The sequence below is a fragment of the Danio rerio genome, chromosome 8, assembly GCF_052040795.2.
Source record: "Danio rerio strain M-AB ecotype USA chromosome 8, GRCz13ab, whole genome shotgun sequence".
NCBI classification, from domain to species: Eukaryota; Metazoa; Chordata; class Actinopteri; order Cypriniformes; family Danionidae; genus Danio; species Danio rerio.
In genome coordinates this window covers 47,429,973-47,456,163 of record NC_141028.1, presented here as the reverse complement: position 1 = coordinate 47,456,163, position 26,191 = coordinate 47,429,973, and the positions used below count along the sequence as shown (strand labels likewise).

At 35.7% G+C, this 26,191-nt stretch overlaps 2 long non-coding RNA genes across 4 annotated transcripts in view; one reads left to right on the top strand and one right to left on the bottom strand.

Annotated features, from left to right (window-relative positions):
* Positions 1-21,432, bottom strand: part of LOC147842819 (uncharacterized) — a 69,482-nt gene extending 48,050 nt beyond the window's left edge. Inside the window, exons 1-2 of one of the 2 annotated variants that reach the window (XR_015498343.1) lie at positions 21,292-21,432; positions 10,427-10,503 (exon numbers count right to left, since the gene is read on the bottom strand). This is a non-coding gene — a long non-coding RNA (uncharacterized LOC147842819). The remainder of the gene's footprint in view (positions 1-10,426; positions 10,504-21,291) is intronic. The other variant, XR_015498344.1, reaches the window with a different exon arrangement.
* LOC141375909 (uncharacterized) overlaps positions 21,433-26,191 on the top strand; it is a 50,223-nt gene continuing 45,464 nt past the window's right edge. Inside the window, exons 1-2 of one of the 2 annotated variants that reach the window (XR_015498356.1) lie at positions 21,433-21,918; positions 23,350-23,490. This is a non-coding gene — a long non-coding RNA (uncharacterized LOC141375909). Of the gene's footprint in view, positions 21,919-22,064; positions 22,143-23,349; positions 23,491-26,191 lie in introns of those variants that run through there. The other variant, XR_015498355.1, reaches the window with a different exon arrangement.

Sequence of the window (26,191 nt, the reverse complement as noted above, 5' to 3'; positions counted from 1 at the left end):
CACTTAGACTTACTTTGCGTCCTGTAAATAGCGAATGCGCTCTTGGCACGACGCAGCTGACACTTAAAGGTAATGGGAGATGAGACAATAATTGGTTTATTCTCAAAACACACCTATAACTCATTAAGAAAATAATCGGAAGCCTTTTTAGACCATGCGCCATGGCGCAAAGCAGGTTTTCCCGTCCTTAAAATAGCAAAAATACGTTTTGACATGCCCTGAAAGTGTTTGCGCCCTGTGTTTTGCGCTCTGCGCTTGGACCATCAAAATAGAGCCCAAAATCTTTAAATGTAACTTTTGTAAGTTTATCCTGTAAAAATCTGCAATGTGTGTTTGTAATGAGGCAACAAACACATGTAGACTGCTTAGTATGTAACCCAGGCTTAATATAGATGCATATCCCTATATACATTTCTAGATATCATGAAATACTTCCTAGGAGGTACTTTATTTTGCAGTTTTTGGTATTCACGACTTCTTCCAGAGTGTACGCTTTTTTTAGATCTCAAATTACTCAGGCGAGTGGCATTCGCTCCTGCTGTTCTCACGTAAATCCACCAGAGGCTGCTGTCAACTGACTAATCGACTGACCTATAACCCCAAACACCCACTTCCCAAAACCCAACCGATAGTGTTTTCAAAAGCACCGATTGGCCCAATCATTCCCTTCCCTAAACCCAACCAAAAGTGTTTTCAAAAGCAATCCAAAAAAAGAAAGCTCACGCCCGATTTTTACCTTGTTTTCAGATCTTGCCACCTTCTCACCCTGTTATTTACTTGTTTATGTTATTTTTTGGCTTTTTTTTTTTTTGTTTGTTTTACCTGCTCTCTGGAACCGTTTGCTGGACTCACATTTCACCGTCAAGGTCAGTTCCTCTCTGCATCTCAAGTCTATCAATGTACATGGCAAGCTACTGAGCAAACTGGTAACAGTGGAAAAGCCATCCACACGGAGGTAAGCGGTGAGCTTGTAGCGTGGAAAGAAACAGAAGCCATCGACGGCATCATACCACCCCGTAGCATTCGTTTTGAAGACCAAATGCAGCTATACATAGCTCTGTGTACACTAGTTCACACTCTCCAGAAATGTATGTAGGGGTACGTTTTCAAAATGAGCTTGTGTTGGTTTATGTATATTTATGCATCATGCCATCATCATGTCATTTTTTTTTTTTACAATATACCCAACCAAACTCATTCCACTCATTATACTTCATTCACTTACCATTTTTCCCTCCTTCTGTATTATAAGCTTCCTTCCTTGACATTTCATTATCTAATACAATCTCTTTTCCTCCTTTTCTTAAATCCCTGGATGTCCATTTAACACCTGTCCTTCCCGCTGCTCTAATTCTCCAGTATTTATTATGTTTCTGTGCTGCAGGCGGTATACCTGCGGTGGTCTCTCTCCCTCTCTCACTCTCAAACACACATAGACAGGTAGTGCCATGCCTTTTCATTTCCACAAGCAGGTGATTAGATTTACTGTAGCCCTCAGGGACTTGTCCACTGTATTGCTGACTGTAATTCAATCAAACTCAGTCGGAGCCACCTCGATTGTGAAAGTGCATTGCTCCGCAGCGCAGCCTGAGGGTGAAATCAGCAGCATTTCACCAGAACAAGCAGAAGTGTTTTGCGCTTGATGGGATTCAAATAAGGCTTTTAGATGAAAACACTCAAAGAAACGGACGCTTTTGTGATACATAAAGGAGCAATGGTTAACACAGGTATGCATTTGTGTGATTGAAGTACATGACAGGAAACAAGCACGACAAAAGTGAAGACAGAAATTGCCATGGGGCAAAAACGCCAGCAAACTGAAATAAATGAATCAGATGTTCATTCATGCATTCATTTTCTTTTCGGATTAGTCCTTTCATTAATCAGGGGTCACCACAGCGGAACGAACCGCCAACTTATCCAGCATATGTTTTACGCAACCCATCACTGGGAAACACCCATGCACACTCATTCACACACATACACTACGGCGATCTAGCTTATTCAATTCACCTACAGCACATATCTTTGTACCGTGGGGGAAACCGGATCACCTGGAGGAAACAGAAATGCCAACTGGCCCAGCCAAGACTCGAACTAACAACCTTCTTGCTATGAGGTGAGAGCTACCAACTGCATAATATGACATAATATGCCATTTGTGAGAAGTTAACGAGTTTACATGTTGCAAATCCAGCAGCTCAAATCTCTCCACCACAGTGCAGACTAACATGGCAGCACCCTTCAGCTGTTATAGATCAGATCATAAGATTGTTGTTAAGATATTTAAACAACAAGATACTTACTCAAGGACATATTTGAGAATCGAAATATATCGAAATGAATTTCACAATATAGTCAATTTGAGCCAATAATATAAGTCAAGAGAATCAAGTTGAAGCTTTGCATAGATGAATACAACAAGACATACTGTATCAAAGAGGTAATGTTGTTGTTGTACTGAATTTCCAAAGGTGGGATTTGAGCAGGGCTCCCCGCGAGGGCAGAAAAATACAGATTTTGAAGTATCTATTTAGGCTAGGTCCAAATAGTGCACCTTGTTGGAATGAGCTAGTTAAGTGATTCAAGCCCATCACCTTTTGTTTGACAGAGACAACATAACTAAAGAGCGCAATAGACAGCAGCGTGAGTGGCGTAGCTCGTAAAGTGCATGGCAACATGTTTTGACGCGATCGATTATGAACATGGTTTCGAATCCAGGATCTAATTTCTTTTTTCCCCACTACATATTAGATTTTGCCAACTGGTCATCTCGAAGAAGACAATTAGGAATCATTATTAACCGTGTGTATTATGGAGGACTCAGATTTATAAAACTGGATTGGAGAGGTGTTATATCCAAATAATATGCATAAGTTTGTCAAAGTTATACATTAAAAATACCCTTAAATATACATTTTTTGTACTGCTTCACTGAACAAGTAAAAAAAATCCATTATTTTCACTAGTTATATTAGTATTGTTTTTTTTATCAAAGTGTGTTTTAAATGCTTTACAAATAAGTAAAATCTTTGTAGACTAGAAATATACTGTATATCATTTGTTTAAATTATATTATGGATTAATTTTATTTTAAAAAATATTATATCAATCTTATTTTTAATTCATAAGGGTGCGGCTAGGTAGGTGGCCTTCAAGACATTGTGCCCAGGGGCCTCTGAATTCTTAATTTGGGCCTGGATTTGAGGCTCTAAACAACATTATTAAACCCTGGAAACGTTGGGTACCGAAACAAAACCAAATGCAAATCATTAGATTACTGATGTCCATGTAAATGTAGTCACAAGCCCCAAACCTAGAAAAAAAAAGGAGTTCACTGATTTTGCTGACAGCCTTTCCACAGGTCAGTAGTAAGCTAATGTGATGTTAATTGCATAATGCAAATCTTGCATAACAAATGATCAAAAAAAATATATTAATGCAATACAATATATAAAATATGAATTGATGTATACTTTCCATTGTAATGTTTAGTTAAAATTATTAAAATATTTTTTTTTTTACCGTTTTACAGGTACCTTTTTAAAAGTATTAATCTAGCACAGTTATTGAAATAACTCAGAACGAAATCCAACCCTAAAGGAAACCAATGCTTGTAGTCTAAATGAGCCATTTGTTATTGTTCTTAAAAGGCATTAAAAAAAAAAAAAAAATATATATATATATATATATATATATATATATATATATATTTTTTTTTTTTTTTTTTTTTTTTTTTTTGGAGTGAATTTCGAGGAATTTTAACTGAGTATATGTGTTTATGCCCAAACACACACTGACTACAGTTTAAAAAGTGAAAATGTATAACAGGACAGGTCTCTGTCAATGTTTTGAATATTGACTCCATGGAGGGTCAGACAATTCTCAGATTACATCCAAAATTATCTAAAACTTGTCATTTTGTATTCAGCAAAATAACTGATTTAAGTGCAATTAGACTATGAAAACAAAATTGGAATGGAATCAAGTTGAATAATAATACACTTTTTTTTTTTTTTTTAGCATAACTTTTGCCATTTTGTGTTTCTGAAAACCGATTAAGCTTAAGACCTAATGCTGCACTGAAAGAATAAATAAAGCTAACTGGACTAATAAAAGCTAATCTTGCATTCCATACTCATCTTAGAAAACACAAGACCCCGAGGAGACATCTGTTGTATTTTATAAAGAAACTTTCAAACTACAGCTGTCAAATTGTGGCGAAAATAAAATGAAATTAAAATGATTTAATATAATTCTATTCAATGTAATATTTTAAAACAAACATGTGAGCAAGGTGAAAACTAAATAATATAGCTTTTAATTATTTATGGAATAGTAATTTGTTCAGAGTACAGAGCACTGAAACTGAGAAGGGGACAAAAAACACAGATAAACAGTACAATTTGTACAGAAAATGCCAACAGCAACTAAGCTCGCTTTAGCTCATCGAGTTCCCCCTCTGCATAATGTCCCTGGTGGGAGTCTCTTTCACAGATAAACATTCACTCTTCCCTCTCTTACCACAAGCTCATTTCATTCAGCCAGATAAGTTTGCTTCTATTAAATGCAAACCACAATGGCATGCTTGCGGGAAAGGACATGGGTTTGCCAATAATGAATAAAACCTTTGTAAAGTGCTCAGGGGGCCTGTAATAGTGCGAGAGAGTTACAATTACAGTTAGAGTTATGCGGAATAACACATTATGCAGAACAGGGCACAATCAAAACAGCATAAAAATGTAATATGCATATGAGATACTTACATTATATGCAATACCAGCCCATAAACGGTTATGGACATGGGGTGATTGTCAGTTTACGAAAATATGATTGCTTTTCATAACGTACCGGTCATGAAATGAATACTGACTCTATTTGTGCTCTGAATGCACTGGTGCATATATTCTTTGTGACATATATATCAGAATCTAATTAATTTCTCTATTTGTCAGGTGTTGTTGTGATTTAAGCCAAGTGACTGATGGATATTATAAAGATGTATCCTATTTTAGCAATTCCAGCCCTGTTTTGGCAGATTTAGGCTACATTTAAAGTCTTGCTCCATTCTTATACATACACACACAAAGTGCATGACAAAAGTTTTGACACACCTTCTTATTCAAAGAGTTTTCTTTATTTTTATGACTATGAAAGTTGTAGATTTACATTAACATTTAGTCATTTAGCAGACGCTTTTATCCAAAGAGACTTACAAATGAGGACAAGGAAGCAATTTACACAACTATAGGAGCAACAATGAATAAGCGCTATAGGCAAGTTTCAGGTCTGTAAAGTCTAAGAAGGAAAGTATTAGTAGTATTAGTATTTTTTTTATTTATTTTTTTGGGTACAGTTAGTGTGATATTCAGAGAGGCAATTGCAGATTAGGAAGTGAAGTGGAGACTAAATAGTTGACTTTTTAGTCGTTTTTTGAAAATAGCGAGTGACTCTGCTGTTCTGATGCACACTGAACGCATCAACTCTATTAATTAACACATGTGGAATTATTTATATAACAAAAACATGTGAAACAACTGAAAATATGTCATATTCTAGGTTCTTCAAAGTAGCCACCTTTTGCTTTGATTACTGCTTTGCACACTTTTGGCATTCCCTTGATGAGCTTCAAGAGGTAGTAACCTGAAATGGTCTTCCAACAGTCCTGAAGGAGTTCCCAGTGATGCTTAGCACTTGTTGGCCCTTTTGTCTTCACTCTGTGGTCCAGCCCACCCCAAACCATCTCGATTGGGTTCAGGTCCGGTGACTGTGGAGGCCAGGTCATCTGACGCAGCAGCCCATCACTCTCCTTGGTCAAATAGCCCTTACACAGTCTGGAGGTGTGTTTGGGGTCATTGTCCTGTTGAAAAATAAATGATGGTCCAACTAAACGCAAACCGGATGGAATAGCATGCCACTGCAAGATGCTGTGGTAGCCATGCTTGTTCAGAATGCCTTCAATTTTTAATAAATCCCCAACAGTGTTACCAGCAAAGCACCCCCACACCATCACACCTCCTCCTCCATGCTTCACGGTGAGAACCAGGTATGTAGAGTCCATCCATTCACCTTTTCTGCATTGCACAAAGGGCCTACTCACACTATGCTATCCGTACCGTGCCCAGGCCTGTTTCCCGGATCGTTTGAGAAGTGTGAGTTCTCTGAATCGGGCTCTGAGCGCGGTTCACTTGGGCTTTGGCGCGGTACCCTTGTGTGTGAGCGCAAAGCCTGAAACTGAAAGTGAGACGTGACTTTTAAGGGGCTGTTTCATATGGATTTTTTAATCATTCTTACTGTTCAGTGAACGTAAACTGTCGGAGTTTATTAAATACTCAAACCCCTCACTGCACGACAGCTGCGCACCTTCAGCAAACCTCCTATTTCCTGCAGCACGAGGGCTTTATGATTGTTTATGAGCGTCAAAAGTGGCTGATCTGTTCGGCGAAATATCTGACTGCATGTCACCGCAACCCTAAGGACTAGAGTGATAAAACTAGAGAAATCTCCACTGTTCTGAGAGAGAGCACTTACTGAACGGCGCAGCATCAATGACAGATGCGTGCTCAGGCCCGATTCGGGGAAGACGGGGGGGGTGGGGGGTTTGGACAAGCGTGCTTTGGCCCGATTCGAGGGAACTGTACATAGTGTGAGTATGAAAAAGACACAGTTGTTGGAACCAAAGATCTCAAATTTGGACTCATCAGACCAAATCACAGATTTTCACTGGTCTAATGTCCATTCCTTGTGTTCTTTAGCCCAAACAAGTCTCTTCTGCTTGTTGCTTGTCTTTAGCATGGTATTCTACCATGAGGGCCTGATTCATACAGTCTCCTCTTACAGTTGTTCTAGAGATGTGTCTGCTGCTAGAACTCAGTGTGGCATTGACCAAGGGTTCGTTCTTCGTCCGTGGATTACTCAATTAGCTGGATTTGGATGTTGATGATTTGACACGATCCAGGATCGTTTTGCTCTTCAAAACTCATCTGACCTGTTGTCATAGTAACAGTACAGGTAGCTCAAGCCTGCGTAGGAGCAGGTTCATTTCATATAAGTGAAGTTTTTCAAACTAATTTCGAGAGGAGCACGTGATATAATTGACTGCAGCTGGCTGCCTATCTACACTCATTAGTTAGCCAATCAGATCTATTCTAACTCACTATAAGTATCCTAGCTAGATATTACTCCCTTATCTTCTTTTTCCGAAGAAACCCCCCATCCATCCCCTTTCTCCTCCTTTCCTCCTTTACAAAAGGGGAGCTCTCGAGAACCACCTGATCTCGTACTCCCCTCACATGGTCTATGGACCATGTGAGGGGAGTCACCCTGGGCTCAACTATCTCCGAGCTCAGGGTTCTCTCCCGGGACAGCATGCCAAACCTGCTTACAGTTGTCCAGCAAAATCTAAGTGTGAACTCTTGAAACAGAATTAAATCAGGTCAGTTCAAGCAAAGATAATACTTAAAGTATGTACCAAATGCTGATATTTTTTACAGTAGTCATACACTTGGGAAAATGACATATGGCATATGAATGACATATTTTCTGTTGTTTCACACTTTTTTTGCTATGTATATAATTCCCCTTATGTTAATTCATAGTTTTGATACCTTCAATGTGAATCTACATATTTCATAGTCATGGAAATAAAGAAAACTCTTTGAATGAGAAGGTGTGTCCAAAGTTTCGGTCTGTACTATATATATATATATATATATATATATATATATATATATATATATATATATATATATATATATATATAGATAGATAGATAGATAGATAGATAGATAGATAGATAGATAGATAGATAGATAGATAGATAGATAGATAGATATTTTAACTGATAATCTGCAAGATATTAGCAATCTACAACATATGCTCAACTGGCCAGGTGACTGTGAACAAGTGTTTTGCTCGAGCTCATGGTTTTTAAAAGTGTACTTCACCGCTCATGTTGGTGGATAACAGTAAACAGCGTCAGTAAGAGTGTTCTCTGATAGTGCTTCACAATTGTTTGTCAAAATCTCAAACAGCAGCTAAAGCGGAGCTGTCACAACACCTCCTTCAGTGGGGTCTCCAGCTCAGCAGAGCAGCTCGCCATTTCCACCGTTACATCACCAGACACTTTTTTATTTGTCTCTGTAAGCGCTTTCTTTTCAGCAAGAAAACCTTCAGTTTCTCTTGCTGACATTCAGGGCCAAGCTGCTGATTGTGTGTCTGCGGCTCGTCTAATCTTCAGACTGTGTGCTTTTATTATTATTGTTATTATTGATGGTAGCAATGGGTTCAGTCTGGATGACGTGGGGGAATAAAATTCAATTATAGACTAGCAAATCAGCTTAATAAAATTATTTATGCAAATCATGTGACTTTTAATACTGAAAATGTTCAATTTGACTTGTAATAATATTCATTTATTGTCTTTGATCAATTTTGAGACTTCAAAGCATTCAAAAAACTTAATGTTTCCAGATTTTTGAGCACTACTGTAAACCTACTGTACTCTGAAAAATTGTCACCTTGGAATTTTAAGGTTCTTTCTGCATTCTGAATGATTTAGAAATATTGTTTGCATTCCATGGCAAACAGTATGTGTGTAACATTTATTTGTTTGTTTGTTTTTTTGTTTTTTATAAAAAGTCTTAAAATGTAAACAACTTATAAAAAACATCCCATAATGTAAATAATTTGTCATTTAATAAGAATAAGTCAATAACTCAAATTTAACACATATGTCAGATAGAACCTTATAATTGTAAGGTTATGAAATAATAGCAGAGTTAGACCTAAAAATATATTTTTGTGTTTTTAGACATCACCCCAAACTGAAAATGTACTCACAGTTTACCAAACACTCATATGATTTCAAATCTGTATGGCTTATTTACTATTGTTACCAGTAGCCATTTCAGGCATCCATATGGAAGAAAAAAATATGGAAGTCAATGGGTATGAGTTTCCAACATTCTTTAAAATAGAGGTCTCAAACTGCCGGCCCGCCAGCCATTTGCAGCCCTCCGACTCCTCCTCCCTCTGACCCACAACTAATATCGAAAATATAGCAAAATTTGGGCCCCCCAAAACATCCTTTTGAATCACTATCAATGTTGTGCAGTCGCCACTTGTGGTTTTGACCTTATTATATATATATATATATAAATATATATATATATATATATATATATATATATATATATATATATATATATATATATATATATATATATATATAATGACATTTTTCTCTTTTTGTTGTAGTTTTACAAAAAAAAAAAAACATGTTGACAAGAACAATTGCCAGTAAAGTCACTAAGTTACCTAATCTACTTTCTGCTGTTCTTGTTCTTTCTGTTAAATTTTTGGTTAAGCAACAATTGATTGGGACAGAATAATAATAATAATTAATATTATTCAGAGGGCACTCTGTGGTGCGGCAGAAATATGAACATTGTCCTGAGTCATGGCTGGTTGCCGAGGACAACCGCCGACTTGTGGCACCGGTGTGTGTACCCTGACAGAAACCTATGTTTAGAATTCTAAAATGCATGGCGCTGTGTGGCGCTACAGTACGCTTCTGGTTTTTGACCCCTTTAAGACTGGACTGATGAAGTTGACAATTCATCTTGGAATCATACACTTTACAATACATTCACAAATGGTAGGAAACAGTTACAGTACTCTACATTGAAACAACATTCCACAACATGTCTGTTTTTGTTCATGATTTATTTATTGATTGATTAATTTTCTCTCAAAAACATTAACAAACCCTTAATTATTCCACAATTATTATTTTTTTCATTACTGTAGAGCAAATTTTGATAAATAGCTGGACAGGGATGGGCAGTATTTATGATACATGTATTTCAAATACAAAATAGTATTTTGTAATTTGTATTTGATAGGTTTTATGAAAATGGTTTAATATTTTGTATCAAAATACTTTAGTGTATGCTTGTATGTTTAAAATACAGTAAATGATGATGCTTTGTTAGTTATAGGCTTGAGATCACAACAGAAAATTGATAAGGAATGTGGTCAATGCTTGGAGTAAAGGTGGAAATTATGCAACACACATAAAGAAAATAGCAGACAAATGGCAACAAAACTCAATAGTCATTAAAATAGTATACTGCATAATGCTAAGACCACATTTGCTTAAGAAATGAGATGGAATAAAATATCAGTCCTTACAACACAATCTCACGGCAATTCGTAACTTTTTCATTTAGTGGCTAATTCGTATTAATTCGTACGATCTAATTCGTACAATTTAGTACGATTTGCTTATCCCCCAATGACGGTTGGGGTTAGGGGTGGGGTCAGGTGCCACGCCTCCTTTTAAAAATCGTACCATTTCGTACGATTGAACTCATACGAATTCGTACCAATTAGCCACTAAACTGGCAAAACGTAAAATACTTACGTTTTCTCGTGACATCAGGCTGGTCCTTAAGAACAGGATGTGGAGCCTTCAGCACATAATCATTCTCATTCTCAGTGCTGCAGGGGGAAATATAGAAGTTAAATATAAAACAGGTAAAGATGCTCTACTGGTGTTCACTAAAAGGGTAAACTGAGACTCTTCCAGTTAAAGAAGAACTGAAAAACGCTTGTGAGAATGAGTAAACTGCACAAACAATAGTAGTTTTAGATGGACTGATGTAGAAGTAAATAAGACAAACAACATAAAAATAAATCCTACAGTGGTGATTCCTTCAATACTTTATTGACTGTTTCAGATGCCAGCTGATCTGCAAGTACTGTATAGTTATTCCATTACATGGAAGCAGCAGGATATATATATATATATATATATATATATATATATATATATATATATATATATATATATATATATATATATATATATATATATATGAAGAGTTTCTTTCCGAAAACAGAAACAGCAACTCATTTTTTTGAGATATAATGTTTTATGTTGTGCATTGATGAATACAATTGCAATTCATGGAAATGACTAAAACTGGAGATTTTAGTAGTTTTTAAGTATTGAACATTTCAATTGTAAAAAAATGTAGAAAATATATGAGAACAAAAAAAATAACCTCCATATATCACCCTTTTAAAATATAAGACTGTTGAGAGATGGTGGGAATTTGACTGAATGGAAACACAATGAAGAGATCTAGTGCTATATTCCAACTCTTTATCTGCATTATATGGATTTTACTACGATTAAACATCTTCAAGACAGAACTTTCTGTATTAAATGCGTACAAAGTTTATACTAAAAGGAAAGAGAAACAAAGTTTATGAATACCTCCTCGAGTACAGGTGTAGAGGTGAATAAGTTGGCAGAGAAGCTGACTTAAACTTGCTCAGAGAAACGCTGTTGCTGTCAATCATTGTTTACTTCACTAAGTCTAACGGTGAGAGGATTGTTAGAATATGCCAATAGATGAAAGGTTTGCGAAAAAATGTCATGCTCCCTTGTAAAAGTATTTTGTTGTGATTTGAAAATACAAAATACAGTATTTAATTTGGATACATTTGTTGTTGTATTTTGTAGTTTATTTTGATACACGTAAAATTGAGGTATTTGGTATTTTATTTTAAAATACATTTCAATGTATCCCTGTAGCTGGATTAGGCTTAAAGAAAGAAATTATTCATTTCTAAGCATAATATATTGCATTTAATGTGTAAAATATCATATGGCAGTTCTGTTTCTAACAAAACATGCACTTGTACCAAGTTTGGGATTTTTTAGATCAACATGGTTGCAAATAAGAATTCAGAATGTGTACATTTATGTGCAAAGCGTATAATCTATATGGCATGCGTGTCTTTTAATTGCCTCTGTTGTGGCAAATCTGTTAACATTTGCATTGCTGTAAAAGGCTTATTTTTGTGGGAAGAAAAGGGCTTTCGATGGCGTCATCTAATTACAAGCTGCATCTGAAGTTCAATCTCCAGTCTTTATCCTGCAGTAAAGCTGCTTTAAACACAACCCAAGTAAACGGCAGGTTACTTTTTAATGGCCTCTCCGTTAAAATAAATAAATAAATAAATAAATAACCATATTGTTGACTTTGCCGAAGCACACTAATATGTTTCTTATTCAGATTTATTTAATTTCTTTCTTAAAGCTTATGTGGGGAAGATCAACAGTGCCACTTAGTGGACATTTTGAATATTTCAGAGGGCCAGAGGTTAATCTATATTTCATGAAAGTCTGTGAAATATACCTGAAACTAGTTTTACCCATCAATCTTTTTTTTCTCTCTCTTTTTTTTTTATATGCTGTTTTTGTACAAACTGACTGTGAGACAATTACCTTTTCAGAACAGGATGACAACAACTCAGAACACCTATCAATTTTCTTGACACCTTAGTAAGACTCTACACTGCTTTGTTGAGAAAGATCAATTTACGGTGAATTTACGAAAATGAAAGTGTAGGATGAAAAATGTGGACAGGAAATAGAAGATCAAGAATCTGACAAACAAGTCCAAACAAAAGAGAAAATCTGGGACAATTAATTTTAGGAAAAGTAAACATTAATGATAATAAATATAAATTATTAATTATTATTATTATTAATAATAATATTAATAATAATAATAATAATAATAATAATAATAATAATAATAATAATAATAATAAAAGAGGCAAGTGTAGTTTTATCCTAGCATTAGTAGCAAATAAATGTAAAGTACCAATAAATGAGTACAGTATATACTACAAAAAAATAAAACACTAACAAGTCAAAATTATAATATTAAATTATTAATGCTAGTAGACAAAGTAGTATTAATTACTAGTTTTTAAAAATAGTACTGTATAATATAAAAATACTAATAAATGAATACTTATTAATAATACCAACCTTTAGACCGTACATTTTTTATTAGATGTAGCCATAGTAGTAGTATTAATCAGTTAATATTATTATTATTATTATTATTATTATCATCATCATTATTATTATTATTATTAATAATAATAATAATAATAATAATAATAACAACAGTAAATAGTGATGATGATGATGATAAAAATAATAAAAATAATAATAACAACAATAACACTGCTACTGCCATTTTCTATTGCTGCTCATAATAATAAATAAATAAATAAATAAATAAATAAATAAATAAAATACACTGTGTAAAAACCTGTGAAAGAAACAAAAAGTTTTAACAATTTTGAATCCAGAGTTCACTTTTTTCATGAAATTTGCTATTGATTATTTGCTAGAAACTCGTTAGCTCATTAGATTTAACCATTGTTTGGTTTCATTTAAACATGTATACCCTTTTAGAAAACGTTATTCACATTGCAGTGCCTTTCCTCAAAGATATTTCTCCACTCATCAATGTAGTACATCTTGCCAAGGGCACCTGAGATTCTCCCTTCACAAACGCCTCATTTATCACTCATAATCCCTGTTAATCACGGTGCAGCGACTCCCCGGTGGTGTGAATCATGATTGCTGATATAATTTAAAGTCAATTTGAAAGGATGTGCTGGACGTGGCTGACAAGTGTTGTTTCATAAACGGCTGACATATTGTTCAAATTAGCTCAGTTCTCTTTTTGACTCAGCAGATCACGATGTATAACATCACCTTTCAGAAAGTTCATTAAGCCCTTTTCAACAATGAATGATAATACGATAAAAATGTTGTGGGGGGTTTAGTCATTTTAGAATGGCGCACCATCTTGGAAATCAGTGAAAACTACAACATTTGGCTGCTGAATAAGTAGGATCTTTCAGATAAATAAGGAAATCATGACCACACTGCAAAAAATGCTTTTCTTACTTAGATTTTTTGTCTTGTTTCTAGTCCAAATATCTAAAAATTCCTAAATCAAGATGAATTTTCTAGACAAGCAAAACATATTGTCTTGTTTTAAGAAATAATATGATAATATTAAGAGAGTTTTTCCTTAAAACAAGCTAAATAATCTGCCAATGGGGTAAGCAAAATAATCTTGCGTTAAAAGAAAAAACAAGATTAATTTGCTTACACCATTGGCAGATTATTTTGCTTGTTTTGAGGAAAAACTCTCTCAATATTAGCATATTATTTCTCAAAACAAGACAATATGTTTTGCTTGTCTAGAAAATGCTTCTTGATATAAGAAATTTTAGATATTTAGACTAGAAACAAGACAAAAAATCTAAGCAAGAAAAGCATTTTTTGCAGTGCAGGGAGCGCCCTTGAGATCAAAGATTATTTAAATGACAAGCCATGCACAATTATGAAAACACTACGAAATTAGGAAAATGGGTGTATTATGTTCCTTTCCATTAAACCCCTGCGGCGTCACCTTTCCAGTACCTCCTTATCAGTTCATGACTTGTTATGTTACTTGATAGATGTTCTCAATATTAATAAAGAGAAAAGGTGTCCAGAGCGGTTTCTGTATGCAATATGAAAAGTCAAAACGGACATTAGCTTTGTTTACATTTATCCATAGATATTTAAATTAGATGTCATGTCGCCTACACTGTTGTTGCCATTTGAAAGGAGTGTGTCAATAGAGCCACCATTTTGGTACAGGGTAGCGCTCTTTTGAAATGAATGTGGTACCAAGATGCAGTGGAGGACTGGCCATCGAGAGCCATAGATACACATACATCTATGATCGGCAGTTTTCCCAGTGGTCTGTATGCAAATATTTTTTTAAATTATGAAAATTATAATTTCACATTACTTTCCTACACCGATGGATAAGTGAAAGCATGGGCTTTGGCAACAAAAAGAATGTTTGTGTGAATGGAAATGCATCTCCCACCATGTTAAATTTTATCTAATGCATGTCCTGAAGCACACCCCTCTCCTGCTTTCACTTCTAAAACGGAGGGAGCGTTTCATTTGTGATTGAATCTCCGTTATGAACGATTTATGTGAACCATCAATATACCTACTTCTCAATGTTTCATATGGTAATTAGGCTGGCTTGTGTAGCAAGCCAGACTATTGTTATCCTATTTTTCTTCTGAAACTAAAAATTAAACTCTATCTCCTCCTAGAGCTTTGAAGCTATGACCACCAAACTCACACCAGACCTCCAAACTGGTCTGACTCGGGTTGCTATATCTTTTCCGACTGATCCGACTTTCGGTTTTCCGAAAAACGTCCCGGGACTGTCGGAAAAATCCCTTTGACTTAACCTTGGACCAATCTTTGTGACCTCATAACTCTGCATCAGACTGTCCTACAGACTTCTAACTGGGCTCATTTAACTCAGACTACCTAACTGCCAATAACTGATGAGCTTTTAACTTTCTGGTCACACCCTAGCAACCACTTTTGGGACCCTAGAAACTGTCCCATAGACTTCCACTGCAAAAGACTCTCATTGACTTTACATTGGGTCAAACTTTGTGAGCTCATAACTCTACATGAAACTGTCGCACAGACTTTTAACTGGACTCAATTAACTCAGACTACCAAACTACCAATAACTGATGAGCTTTTAACTTTCTAGCCACACCCCTAACAACCAGATACGGCACCCTAGCAACGATCCCATAGACTGCCATTATAGAGGTTCAGACTGATATCGTCGTGCTGCAGTGTGATAGAGACATGTGTTGCTTTTAACTGTTCATACTGGCAAGAAGCTTTGATACATCATCAGTCTAAACTGTCAATCAACTCCATAGCAACAAAACAGACTAACCTAGCAACGATTTAACAGCAGCTATATCTTAGAGAAGCGGGGGTTGGCTTGTTTGACTCATGCTAGCACATCCTCTATCATCTATCTATCTATCTATCTATCTATCTATCTATCTATCTATCTATCTATCTATCTATCTATCTATCTATCTATCTATCTATCTATCTATCATCTTTTCATACTTTTTAAAACTGTTTAAACTAAATAAACTATTACCATCAGGCTTTCACAAGCCTGCCTCAAAGTTTGTCCTCAAACTTTAAGAATCTAGTTAACATTTGTAATATTCAATACTTTAGGGTGGACAGTATGCACATTGAGGCGCAGGCACTGTTATGTTATCAGGCACCTTTATAAATTACTTCAAAAACAATCCGTTACTTCACTTAGCTGACAATAATACAAGTTTCTGGCAGCGTCTTGTTGGTGTATTACATTTATTGTATGCTTATTGTATTTAACAAAACTAGCATAAGCCTAGAATTTAATGCAAGTTGCCCTACTAAAAAACAACTTAAACCAACCCAGGCTTGTTGGCTGGCTTTAGCTCGTTGACCAGCCTGGTTCTAGAGGTTTTTTGGCCATTTACAGGCTGGTTTCCAGCCATATCCAGCCTGGTAGATGGTCAGGCTGGAAAATGACCCAGCCTGGACACCTTTTCTCTGGTTTAAGCTGGACATAACTGGTTTTGGCTGGGCTCCCAGCCTGGTTAGGCTGGTCAAGCTGGTTTTAGCTGGTCATCTCCCAGACCAGGCTGGAAATAACTGGAAACTGTAATGTTCATGTCTTGTAATAATGACGCCAAGTTGGAACAAGTGTCTTCTTTATTTACAAGTACAGTCTGCCCAATACTCTTATTCTAACGCACTCTCCCATCTCACAAAACCCCTTACAAACTGCTGGTGCCATCTAGAGGTCACACACATCATAACACATAATCACAACAGAAACCAGCCTGGAAATGGCCAAAACCCCTCTAAAACCAGGCTGGTCAACCACCTAAAACCTTTTTTTTCAGCAGGGTGGTGTTACTTTGCCTCATGGTCAATGCAATTAGTGACTGTATTATCATCACTGTTGTGCAAGTTACTTCCAAACTGTTATACATTACAGATTACTTGTTGCTGTTATTTAAAAGTAATCCCTTTACCTTACAATATTACTGTCTCAGAATTGTAATATGTTACGTGACTCTTATATATTTTTTTAGTTACTTTAACCAAAATAACTACAGAATGAGAACTTAACATTATAAAATGACAGTGTACTGCAGCATTTTACATCCAGTAGAAAGCAATATGTAGCATAATGACTGGGATCTATCCAGGCTACTAACAATATAGTATATAATTTATCAACGTGAAGGCTTAAGACAATGCAAGAAAGGATGACAGTCTGAATCACAAATGATCTAGATCTGTAAAAAGTATGGTAGAGGTAAAGTGATTATCTGGCAATATCTGTAAATGGCTTGACTTTTCATATTAGACACAACAGGCCTATATGCAAACTCCAATGTCATGACAAGATGCAGATTTTTTTTCTTTTTTTTTATTGTTGATATTATTGTATTCACTGTAAGTTCAAGTGATGAACTTGAGTTCATGATGAACATAGCTTTCTCAATATAATGCTCATGCATCGATTTCCTCTGTTTGTGGACAAAACCGCAAAGAGAGCTCTCAAATATACGCTGCTAGCGCACAAATTTTCTTGCGAGCTCTCAGTACACTGCACGCTCAGTGAGATTATATGCAGACTCACAATTTGTGTCTTGTGTTCCTTCTTCCTTTCGTGCTTTTTGATATGATTTATATTGGTGCACTATTTATTAACAATAACCAAAATACTAAAATAGACTTACGTATTAAAATTTTAATCTAATAAACCACATAATTTTTTGGCTGTATGTTATATGATGAGATATTTCCAGTTTCAAACGCTTAAAAACAGAGAGAATAGACGTTGGATGTAAAAAAAACAAAAAAACAAAAACATTTTAATTCAAAAAAATTTATTAAGCATCCAAAAGGTGCATCATCCTAATCTAATAAAAACATTTAAACAAAAATATAACTAACGCAAGCAGAAAAGTAACCGTGATAGAAAATAGGGAAAAACTTGATAATGTATTATAGCCTACTACACTATTCACTCTTCAAATAAATGTCACTACCAATCCCATTTGATCATGGCAACTAAAATAAAGTGAACTAGTCTCTGCTGTCTTCCACATTGTTGATGAGATTTTGGAGGACATTTTCTCTGTCATCCTCTTTATTTTGAGTAGAAGCTGTTCCACATGGTCTCTGAACATGTCAACTTGCATGTACAGTGTTTTGAACTGTATAAAGTACTTCAGTCAATCAGTTGTGGTAATACTATAGTTGCTATGGTAACACAACAAGTGTAATATAAACAAATGACCCAGTGCTGTAGTTTTTTTTTTTTTTTTTTTTTTTTACAATATATGGTACATTGTTCTACAATTCACCATACTTTACTGACGTAAAGCTACATTTTGTATTTCATTTGATCAGTTTACTATTCTTAATCCTACAGCATGCTGAAACAGTCATTAACAAGTTGTAAATAGCCTAAAACATAGGAACATACACATTTATTATAGAATTCACCTTAACCTTTTAGTTTTTCGTGTATTCTTATCAACATTCTTGGGATAACCAATTTAATAGGATGATCTCTGGAGAGCAAAAGCACAAAAGGAAGAAGAAACACAAGGCACAAATTGTGAGTCTGCATCATCTGACGGAGTAGAGCAGATAATTAGCACATGAGTAGCCAGTGTTTTGAGTGCACTCGCTCACTCGTATTATATGAATGTGCTCTCAACTTGTGATACTGCGCTTACGACATTTGACAGTGAAATAACGCCATATGCGCGCACATCCATCTCGTGAATGTACTGTCTTCTGCCATTTTCATCTATTTGTCGCTTTTTCCACTGCGTGTTAACGTTACTGCGAACCAGACCTCGAGCTCAGAGGCTGAAATCCTTGCGCTTTCAAAACAAAAAGTTCCAAAAGCCAGAGGGAAATTAAGGACAACACACGCGTACATTTACTAACCACGAACAGGAATTAGAACTAACTTGCGGTATTTTTTATCTGTTAATGTCTTGCGGGTGAAAAGTTTGTTGTAACGAAAGCGTTACTGAACATGTACCATGTAAAATATTACTGGAAATGTATTAGTAATGCCGCTACTGTGTTACAGGAAAAAGCAATACGTTACAGTGATTAAATAATTACAATAATTATACTTTTTTAACTCATTACTCCCAACACTGATTACCATCAATAACTTGTTAAGCACTAAAGTGTGTAACTTACAAAATCGTAAAAAATGAAGTCTTACCTATTATTGCATTAATGCCTTTTGCTTTGTTTTCTTTGCTCATTAATACACCTATATGCAGTGCAAAAGTCTAGCATCTTCAGATTGACTGCGATTGAATGACCTGGGAGCACTGTACAACACAATATATATTCCTGTTATATTGAAATATAATTTCCACAGTCTCACATCTTAATTTTCACTAGCCGACATTTGCTGAAAGAGAGATAAACAAACAATGTTGGTTGTACAAAATGATTTCTTACACTTATCAAGACACTTTTAACATTTTTTTTTTTGTCTGTCAGCATAATAATTAGTAGATAATAATAATAATTCCTTACATTTATAAAGTGTTTTTTCTGGGGTACTCAATGCTTTACAGATTTTTGAGGAGAATCTCCACCACAACCACCAGAGTGCAGTCTCCACCTGGATGACGCGGCTGGAGCTATTTTGCACCCAACCGCTCTTTTTGGTCTAGAGCAAACAGATTGATGGAGCAAATCATGATATGGGGCAGTGGCAGTGCTAGCTTGAATGGCACTCTGGGTGAACCACCCCATATACCCCTACCTCAAGCTTTTAAATAGTTGGTTTATAGAAGTGTAGTTCTAGTGGGGTTCTAGTAGGTCACATCTAGACAACAGAAAAGGATCATTCTAAAAAATGCTTGTTGTTTCACACCAACATTGGGTAAAATATGGACAAACCAGAATTGGAATAATTTAAAATATTTATAGTTATTATAAACATAATAATAATAATAGTAATAAGTATCATTATTATTATTATTATTATTATTATTAAACATAAATCTACCCTTAATGTAACTGAAAAACAATATTTTTTTACAAAAAATACATATGTTTTATAGAATCATCTGTTGATCTTATACTCTTATACTATATATGTTAAGAAGTCTTAACTCCCAGCATGCCTCATTATCCATTCTTTCTGCTTTTATAGCCATACTTAGTCAAAAGATCATAATCACATTACATCAACTTCAGTTCTATCAACTAGCAAAACTTGCAGCACCCTATCGGTCAGGTGGGAGTTCCAAGTTTCCAGGCCGCCCTGATGGCCCCCTTCCTTGGCCATGGGTGGTGTGAGCCTGGCTTCTCCCTGCCGCCTTGAGGGCCCCCATTCTTGACAAAGGGTGGCGTGTGAGCCTAGCTTCTCTCTGCCCTCTGGATCAAGTATAATAGTTTTGGATTTTTCATTAGTTTTAGTTTCTGTTTCATTTTGACTTTTTATTTTCAAATTCAGTTAGTTTTATTTAGTTTTAGAGGTAGATTTCTTAGTTTTTAGTAGTTTCTATATTTTAAAAATGTCTTAGTTTTAGTTTAGTTTTTATTAGTTTCAGTTTTTTTTTTTTTCTAAATGAGGATATTTGTTAGGTGCAAGATTCAAAATAAACAGGATAAATATTGAATAATAACAACTCAGCCATACATTTTTTGAAACATGTATTCAGAGAACACATGAACAGTATCATCAACCACAGCCATCTATCCATCCTCAAGTTAGACACAGAGTAGTTATGGACAGGGCCGTATTAACTTATGGGCAATATGGGCACAGGACCAGGGATCCGTCCGCACTTAGATTTTGCCTACTTTTCATCACGAGGAAGACAAGTGGGAATCATTAATAAGTGTGTGTATTAAAGTGTGACTTAAATTCCTAGAACTAGATTGGAAAGGTGTTATCCAAATCATGTGCATTATATATGTTTGTAGAAGTTATACATTAAAAATACCCTTAAATATAAATTTTAGTACTGCTTCAGTGAACTTGAACAAGTATTTTAAAATCCATTAATTTCCCCTAGTTGTATTAGTATTTTTTTCAAAGTGTGCTTTAAATGCTTTAAAAATAAGTTAAATCTTTGTAGACTAGAAATATAATATATATAATATATGACTACTAGAATATATGTAGTGTATATGAATTATTTAAAAAATGTTCAACAAATATTATATAAATCTTATTTTTTAATTCAACTAGGGGTGCAGCTATAGGGGGCCTTCAAGACATTTTGCCCAGGGGCCTCTAAATTATTAATCTGGGCCTGGTGATGGGAAGTTCAGATTAATGTTAACGCTAATGCTAAAGCTAATGTTAGGTCTCAACATTATGTAGTCAGCAATAGTAATTTCAGTCAATTAAAATGATCAGAAAAGTCTTACAGTAACGTTTTGCAACCCAACTGAATCATGATTCACTTATTTAAATTCCATTACGATTGTCTGTTATAAAATAAACTTACGTTTTTTTCACCAGATTCTCTCATTTAAGCCCTCGGTTTACCCGCGCTGCAGATGTTCCAGTTCAGTTCAGTGGTTCAGTTCAGTCACACAGCAGGCTGAGGGCTGTACTGTTTTTGTTTGGTTCACTGAATCACGCATGCGCAGTATTAACGGTTCACCGCTTCCTAATGTAACAATGCTGTTCTTATAACTGAATGAGAGTATATAATTGGATTATTTAGAGTCAGAGGGGGTACTAGGCTTGTTATAAAGTAAGTAGTTGGTGGATAAGTGCTTACTGGAGACGCGAATCGTTTCAAATGATTCAGTTCGATTTGGTAAACTAGTTCGACTGGTTTACCTAAAAGATCCGGTTAAAAAGATTTGTTCGCGATCGCGATACAGAAATAAAACCCATTATTGAGCACACACGTGTTAAAGTAATACTTTTAAGTCTCTTCATTTAATGCTGTCACCGTGCTGCTGTCATGTCCACATGTTGTTGATTTTTCGCGGGAGCAACAGCGAGGATGACTGGAGGAGAGCCGGCTCGATCTTGCCATGTGGCAGCAGGAGACACTGAGGTGCGAAAGGGTCAAACACAAACACCTGCAGCGCGGAATACATTTACTTCTAAAAGGCTTACAGTAAGATTATGTATTAAATACATTTACAAACACGAAAACGAAGGAGGTTTTTGCTATCATTTTAGTTAGTTTCAGTTCGTTTTGTATGTACACAATACAGTTTCAGTTAGTTCTAGTTTTTGAAAAAAACTCTTGTTTTTATTTTTATTTCAGTTAACGACAATTATTTTATAATAACTATAACTATAATAACCTTGCTTCCAGGTCTTCAGCCTTGCTGAAAGGTAAGATCTACAGATCAAAAAACTGGCAGCAACATAATGCCTCATTTTTCATTTTCATTTGTAATTTGAGACCTTTAATTTAACATTTTAAAAAGATGTAGAAAGCACTAGTTTAACCTACTTAAATTGATGACTGCATCTGGATGAAATTTGGAGGGATGGAAATTTGAGTGAAAACGTCCTGTGAAATTAGCAGTAATCAGATCATATGAAATGCCTGGGCGGAATGATGGCTCAGTGGTTAGCACTGTCACCTCACAGCAAGAAGGTCGCTGGTTTGAGTCCTGACTGGTGAAGTTGGCATTTCTGTGTAGAGTTTGCATGTTCTCCCCGCATTCGCGTAGGTTTCCTGCAGGTGCTCCGGTTTCCCCCAGAGTCCAAATACATACGCTATAAGTGAATTGGATCGGCTAAATTGTTTTTTGTGTATGCGTGCATGTGTGAATGCAAAAGTGTATGGGTGTTTCCCAGTACTGAGTTGCAGCTCAAAGGGCATCCGCAGTGTAAAGTATATGCTGGAATATTTGGCGGTTCATTCCTCTGCGGCAACCCCTAATAAATTAGGGACTAAGCTGAAGGAATGAATGAATGTAATTAATTAATTCATTTTCTTTTCGGCTCAGTCCCTTTATTAATCTGGGGTTGCGACAGCAGAATGAACCGCCAATTTATTCAGCATTTGTTACACAGCGAATGCCCTTCCAGCTGCAACCCATCTCTGGGAAACATCCATACACACTCATTTACACACATACACTACAGAAAATTTAGCCTACCTACCTGTACTGCATGTCTTTGGACTGTGGGGGAAACCGGAGCACCCGGGGGAAACTCACGTGAACGCTGGGAGAACATGCAAACTCCACACCGAAACGCCTACTGACCCAGCCAAGGCTCGAATGTAATTAATTATAGGACTGAAATGTCAAAAAACTATTTTGACTAAAACGCATTTATTTATGATTTAATTGCCATTTAGTCATAATAATTGTTTATTTAGTTTGACCAATTTTTTGCACGTCTCTTTTTACTGTACATGTATTATATAGGCTAATTAAACATTAAAGGGCACCTAGGTTACCCCTTTTTTCAGATTTAATATAAGTCTTTTGCGTCTCTAGAATGTGTATATAAAGTTTCAGATCAAAATACCCATCAGATTTTTCATTATACCTTTTACAAGATGCTGTTTTATACTGATTTCCAGCAGGGGGTGGTTTTGTCGTACTGCGCCTTTAAGACGAGTCTTTCCCGCCTACTGTTTCTACATGCCTCCTCCTTCAGCTGCGTCAGACAACAGACAGACTTAAAGGAAGAAGGTCTCACGTAGCATTTGTGAGATACTACAGTAAGAACTAACCTTTACTAATCAGTATTGTGAAGTTGAAATTAGTAAGAAATTAATTACACACATCTCTGTTTTAAAACACTTTAAACATGTGAAACTTACTCTTAATCACATTTTAAGATGATTGCTGATCCTAGCGAACAGAACAGACCTTTTATTCCCGGTTGCTTTGTGTATGTCTGCCTGGTCTTGTTGACATATACACGTGACTACGGGAACATGTTAATGCGCGCAGCTGTCAATCAATTCGGTGGGCGGGGGGAATCGCACACCTACGTAATGGTGTGATCGATTTGAAAACAGCTCCAATTGGCCGACGCTTTTTTTGTAGTTAAATTGAAAAAAAAAGGACTGGGTGTGTTCATATCACCCCAGTATGACGGTCTATACACTATACCAACACACAGATCTGTCCAAACAGCTTGAAAAGTAGATTTTTTACCATAGGTGCTCTTTAATTCTCAGCGTCGGTTATTAAAAATTCCATTTCAAGAGTTCACACTTAGATATTGATTGACAAATGTTAAGCTGCAGTCACACTGGGCTTTTCCTCCCATAGACTTCCATTCATTCGCACGCGAATGCGTCAGACCAGAAACGAAGGGTCAAGTCAAGTTTCGCAGGTTGCTGCGGTGCAAGGTTCAAGCTTGGTGAACTCTGACCTGCGAAATCACATCACTTGACTGCGTGAGACCAACCGAGAATCAAAACATGACCTCACTGAAAAGAAATTTAAAACATGGAGCAATCGCTCGCTTTTAAAAATGTCTAATAAGCTTGTTTAATCCCGCCCCCTTTCGCAGAGCCGCACGACAGAATATCGCATGCTCAAACTCTAATGTGACCGCAGCTTTAGTTTATGAAACTTTACTTCACTAGATCATTAATTACTGCTAATACTTTGTGACCTTATTGCATACAGCATAGCCATCTTTTGTTCTTGCATTCCTTAGCATGACTATTATTATTATTATTATTTTGTTGTTGTTGTTTTATGGAAAAGCTACATTATTCAGTATCACATGATCAAATCAGTAATAGTCCAAAATAAAAATAAAAATCCAAAATAGCACAAATTATAGTCAAATTACTCAAAACGAGTCAAAACTATGTCAACATGAACTCTGATGAAAGTTTGAGTAAAAGTATGGCTCACGAGCAGCTAAAAAAAAATGCACTGGTGACTCAAAGGAGAGATGATAAAAGCCTGCCTGTATTTTTATTACATTTGGCACATTTACTTCATGAGAGACACAAAACAGTAAAAACAAGACAAGTCATGTATATGCATTATTTTTCATTCATTTCATTCAATTGTGACATTTGACTAAGTTAAATTTGTTTTTAAGAACAATTATTACCCTTTTTTCTTTCTTTTTGAAACTGATGAGTAAAACAGAATATTCATGAAGGCCAGAATGTTTATACTGTTGGTAAGCACTGATTTCCTGTTTGCAGAGTAATGTCTTACTGTGGCTATATTTAGATACTGTTTTTTTTTTTTTTTCAAGCAAAGTCACTTAACAACCAACCAAAACACAACAAACCATTCATAGTAAACCTTTAACAATTTAAAGTTGTTCCAAGCGCCAAGAGAATGAGTCAAACAGTAGTTCATCATCCACACCCATTTTTTATTCCCTAAGACAAACTATTTTAGTAATAACATGTGTTACTTTAATATCAAGCCATATTTTGATGACCAAAGTCACTCCTTTCTTTCTGCACTTTCTTCATCTTACTGTCCCCTTATTATTATTATTATTATTATTATTATTATTATTATTATTACCATTCATTCATTCATTCATTTTCTTTTCAGCTTAGTCCCTTTATTAATCTGGGGTTTACCACAGCGGGATGAACCGCCAATTTATCCAGCATATGTTTTACGCAGCGGATGCCCTTCCATCTGCAACCCATCACTGGCAAACACTCATACACTCTCATTTACACACATACACTATGAACAATTTAGCTTACCCAATTTACCTATAGCACATGTCTTTGGACTTCAGGGGGAAAACCCACGTGAACATGGGGAGAAAAGGCAAACTCCACACCCGAACCATTGACCCTCTTGCTGTGAGGCAACAGCGCTAACCACTGCACCGCCACGCTGAATTATTATCAATATTAGTAAAGGCTTAATTATCATATTCATTTGTTTTTATGACAAAACATGTCTTTTTGACTTAAGAAGGTTTATACTGGCTCCAAAGGCAGATACTGATAAGATCAGGGCCTGGTATGTGTACTTTGGGGGTTTTATGATGTGGTCACATGTTGATTGGTCAATCAGATAGGTGTAAAACTCTGCTCTGTCTCTTTTCCTCGCCCGTCTTTTCCTGGTCTGCTTCTCTTCTACTCTGCTCTTCTCTACCTCTGGAGTCTATCTTCTCTGCCTCTTTGAGGCCCACTTGCTCTTTTTGTCTCTCCCTCCCTTTGTCTCTCCTTCTACCTTTGGTAACTTTAATTTTATATTTAAGCTGAGTATAATTATTATCATGTTTTATCATTTCATATTTTATCATTTTATACAGTTATTTTGTAATTTATTCAGTTGTAACCATAGAGAATTATTGTCATTAAATCATCTCAGTTTCAAGTGTTTGTGAATTTCTTTTGTTTTAACATCAACATTTAATTGTTCCATATTGCTATACAATAAAATCACATAATATCAAAGCTCTCCCACATT